Genomic DNA, 5,019 nt, shown 5'->3' with positions numbered 1-5,019 from the left:
ACCCATCAAGTTTAGATCTAAGAGAAGAAAAGTATTTTTAACAAAGTCAGCAAACAATATAAATTGATGATTTTCAAGTTATTGTAAACCCTTTGAAGAAAAATACAAATGACTAACTATCAAAGTAAGCAAGTATGATGAATTGGTGAAGTTTTGGGGAGAACTACTAAATGCTCTGTGAAAACACATTTAAGCAATGACTTATAAAAATGAGTAGGAGCGTTTTGTATAGGCATGAAAGCATTGTAAGAATAGTGAAACTATATAAAGCTCAAAATTAGACAAGACATTCATCACTGATCTTAAAGGACAGTGTAATGCTCAGTAAGGGAAAGATGGGATGCATGGCATGAATGAAGGTAAGACAAGGGCTCGCTAAACCATGAGGAATTTAATTATTTTTATTAAATTATTTTACTTATTTACATTACAAATATTTCCCCCTTCCTAGTCTATCCCTGAGTCCTTCACTCCAACTCCCCTCCACTTTGCTTCTGAGACGGTACTTCCCCACATACACACCCATCCCCACCTCACTCCCATCAGCATCCCCTTCCCTGAGGCAACAAGTTTCTACAAGATTAAGTACATCATCTCCCACATGTAAGTCCTCTGCTACATATGTGCTGAGGACCATGGACAAGATCATGTATGCTCTTTGACTGGCGGCTTATTCTCTGGGAACTGTGAGGGTTCCTGGTTTGTTAATACCGTTGTTGTTCCTATGGGGTTGCCCTCCCTTTCGGCTCCATCAATCCTTCCTCTAACTCTTCCATAGTGGTCCCTGACCTCAGTTCAATGTTTGACTGTGAGTATCTGCATCTGTCTCAGTCAGCTTCTGGTAGAGCCTCTCAGAGATAGTTCCTGTCTGCAAGCAAAACATGGCTTCAGTAATAGTGTTAGGGTTTGGTCCCTGCATGTGGGATGAATCCACATTGGGATAGTCACTGAATGGCTTTTTCTTCAGTCTCTGCTCACCCTTTGTCCTTGGATTTCCTTTGGACAGGAACAATTTCAGATCAAGAATTTTGAAGATGGGTGGGTAGTTCCATGCCTTAATTGGGAGCCCTGTCTATCTATTGAAGGTGGTCTCTTCAAGTTCCATCTTCCCGTTATGGGCACTTCGGCTAAGGTAATGTCCATTGAGTCTTGGGAACCTTTTACATCCCTTGAATCTGGGAATTACTAGAGGTTCCCCTGCCTCCCATGCCTTGCTGCTGCATATTTTCCTTCACTCCCCTGGCCTTCTGAGCTTCTCTCCTGTTTCTCCTATGCCTGATCTTGAAGCCTTTTTCCCTCCCTTTCCCCTTTCCCACTCAGTACCACCCATCCCTCTGCCTTCTATGATGATTTTGTTCCCTGATCTAACTGGGATTGAAGTATCCACACTAGAGCTTTCCTTCTTGTTCAGCTTCCTACCATAGTTTAGTTATTTTTAAATACATGATTTCTGAATTAATGAAGACTGAACATGATAATACTAGCTTCTTGCAGTTGTTTGTGTGGTGTAAATAAGATAATTTAACCACTTATAAGATGTTCAACAGATTGTTATTAGAGAATTTGCTCACACACACACACACACACACAAACTATTACTTCTTTTGGTCACTATCAACTATCAACCTTGACAAGTTGATTCTATTCATATACCTTTATATTGATTTATTTATTTACATTTCAATTGTGCTCCTTCCAGGTGTCCCTTCTGCAAGTTCCCCATCCTCTCTCCCCTCTCATTTGCCTCTAAGAATGTAATTCCCCACCTGCCCACTAACTCCCACCTCACCCATCTAGCATCCCTTTACCTTGGACAACAAGCCTCCATAGGACTAAGTGGCAGACCTCCCATTGATGCCAAATAAGGCAATCCTCTCCTACATATGTAGCAAGAACTGTGGACCTACTCATGTGTATTCTTTGGTCAGTGGTTTAGTCCCAAGGAGCTCTGAGGTGTCTGGCTGGTTGATATTGTTGTTCTTCCTATGGGGTTGCAACCCATTTAGCTCATTCAGTCCTTTTTCTAACTTCTCCACTGGGGACCCAGTTCTCAGTCCAATGGTTGGCTGTGAGCATCTGCATCTGTCTTAGTCAAGTGCTGGCAGAGCTTCTCAGAGGACAACCCTACTGGGCTCCTAAGAAACTAGTAACCAACTGAAGTCAATTCTAATTATCAAATTTTCAGGCCTTTAATGACATGTCCCCTGGCTTGAAAGAAAGCACAATCCGGTTTTTATAACATTTAAGACTGAAAGCACAAGCATGTGTTATGTTGGAAGCTCCCAGTCTTAAGCATTGATAACTTGAAGAGAGGCTCCATCTCCTTCTGTCCAGTCAATCCTTGATAAACATTTTCTATTACTTAGTACCTACCCTGTGACAAGCATAGTGAAAAACTACAGAATAACTAAAACAAATGATATTATAGCTTATATCTTAAAATATCCCATATTACAGAAATGTTCCTATTACCTAATGCCATAAATGGAGCAACTGATAATTTTACTTAGGAACACAGACAGGAAGGTTTTCATTGAATAGTTTATATTTTTGGTTTTGTTTTATTCTTGTTTGTTGTTTTTAGTGTAAGATTTTAATAAATTAATTAGCTTTTTAAAGTGCATAATCCTCAATCTTTTATTTGATAATTTTAACTAGCTTCTTCTAATCTTGATTTTCTCTATTATATAAATGAAGTTATCAATGATAATGGCAATATTTCGGAGTTGTTATAAAGATAGAATTTAGTTCTTTCTTACCTAGAAACTTGTATAATGTTGAGGACTGTTATATGACTCAAATCAATTATGTGTAGTAGGCATGCATTATAAATATCCTTTGTGTGATTATAATAATCAATCAATATTAAGAAATCCAAAGACAATACAAATAATGTCTTTAGCATGGAAATCGGCACAAATCACACTAAAATAATGTCGTTATTGTCAACATTGCTACTATTGCTCGTGTTTTCACATTATTTTATTTTGTAAGTATTATAATAGGTTATCAATACTGTTACTGCAAAATGAATGTTTTTGCCTGCAGTATTTTATATAACATCCATTTCATTCTAAGTTTTACTCTTTATTATTTCTTTTAATTTTATTTATGTTTAATTTGCTCACTCTAGTTTTTTTGTCAGTGTTTTCTAATATTTACAGTGGAGAGCTAAAGTTTTCTTCAAAAATATGACTCTAGAACCTCAGTGTGGTTTGCATTTTGCTTTGCGTGGACTTGGTGGAGTGGATGTTTCCTGAAGATTATAGGGTGCTCTTGCCCTAAATGAGATCTCAAAAGATTCAATGTCTAAGATGGCAACTTTCAAGGACCAGCTGGAGGAAAAGGTCTCCCAGAACAAGTTTACAGTTGTTGGCATTGGTGCTGTTGGCATGTCTTGTGCCATCAGTATCTTAATGAAGGACTTGGCCGACGAGCTTGACCTTGTTGATGTCATTGAAGACAATCTAAGGGGAGAGATGATGGATCTCCAGGAGGGCATACTTTTCCTTAAGGCACCAAAAATTGTCTCCAGCAAAGACTATAGTGTGACTGCAAACTCCAAGTTCATCATTATCACAGCAGGGGCCTGTCCGCGACAGGGAGAGAGCCGGCTCAATTTGGTCGAGTGATATGTGAGCATCTTCAAGTTCATCATTCTGAACACTGTGAAGTACAGTACACAGTGCAAGATGCTCATTGTCTCAAACCCGGTGGATATCTTGACCTATGTGGCTTAGAAAATCAGCGACTTTCCCAAAAAGCAAAGCTATTAGAAGTGGTTGCAGTCTGGATTCAGCTCGGTTCCCTTACCTGGTGGGAGAAAGTCTGGGAGTTCACCCACTGAGCTGTCACAGGTGGGTCCTAGGAGAGCATGGAGACTCCTGTGTGGCTGTGTGGAGTGGTGTGAACATTGCCAGTGTCTCCCTGAAGTCTCTGAACCCAGAACCGGGCACAGATGCAGACAAGGAGCAGTGGAAGGATGTTCACAAGCAGGTAGTTGACAGTGCATATGAGGTGATGAAGCTGAAAAGTTACACATCCTGGACCATTGGCTTTTCTGTGGCAGACTTGGTTAAGAGCATAACGAAGAACCTTAGGTGGGTACATCCCATTTCCACCACGATTAAGGGTCTCTATGGAGTCAATGATGATGCCTTCCTCAGTGTCCCGTGTATCCTGGAACAAAATGGAATCTCAGATGTTGTGAAGGTGACACTGACTCCTGAGGAGGAAGCCTGCCTGAAGAAGTGTACGGATAACCTCTGGGGAATCCAAAAGGAGCTGCAGTTCTAAAGTCTTCCCAGTGCTACAGCAGGTTTCTATGGAGACCATACACTTCTCACCTGAGCTGTGTAACCAGCTCCAGTGGCTTTGAGGTGGTCAGAGGAAAATCTCAGTTCCCACAGTTCTGCCCTGCTGCGAAGTGGTACATGTGTAGTGGTAACCTGGTTAGTGTGACAGTCCCACTGTCTCCAAGATACACTGCCAACTGTTTGCAAGTTTTGACTACCCTGTGAGCCTGCTGCATTGCTGCACTGCTGCACTGTGCATACTCATCAAACATGCCTAGGGCAATGAGTTCCCAGTTAGTTTTAATCTAGCTCTACTGTGTAAGTCCATTATGCGTATCTTGTGCATAAATGCTCTACAGGATATTTTCTGTATTATATGCATCTGTAGTGTACATCGCAATATTATATGAAATGTAAGAGCTGCATATGGATGATGGAACCAACCACTCAAGTGTCATGCCAGTGGAAACACCAAATAAACCTTGAACAGTGAAAAAAATATGACTCTAGATACATTGTATTCATTTTAGTTGTAATTATGCTATCATTTAGATCAAAATAGTTTATATTATTTGGTATAAGTCATTATTTGAAGTGTAGGGTATTATTTTTATTTAATGTGGCCAAGAGAACTTCTGATTATCTTTTTGCAACTTATTTCTAGCTGAATTTTTTTGTAGTTGAGGAAAACTTTTTATGGTTTCTGTGCTTTGAAGTAAAACAA

At 39.8% G+C, this 5,019-nt stretch overlaps 1 pseudogene; it reads left to right on the top strand.

Moving 5' to 3' along the window:
- The first annotated feature begins 3,296 nt into the window (after positions 1 to 3,296).
- LOC116888659 lies at positions 3,297 to 4,296 on the top strand (annotated as a pseudogene).
- The last annotated feature ends 723 nt before the right edge of the window (positions 4,297 to 5,019 follow it).

The sequence above is a fragment of the Rattus rattus genome, chromosome X (genome assembly GCF_011064425.1).
Source record: "Rattus rattus isolate New Zealand chromosome X, Rrattus_CSIRO_v1, whole genome shotgun sequence".
NCBI lineage: Eukaryota > Metazoa > Chordata > Mammalia > Rodentia > Muridae > Rattus > Rattus rattus.
Note: the sequence above shows the minus strand (reverse complement) of the source record. Positions and strands in the feature narration are given on the sequence as shown.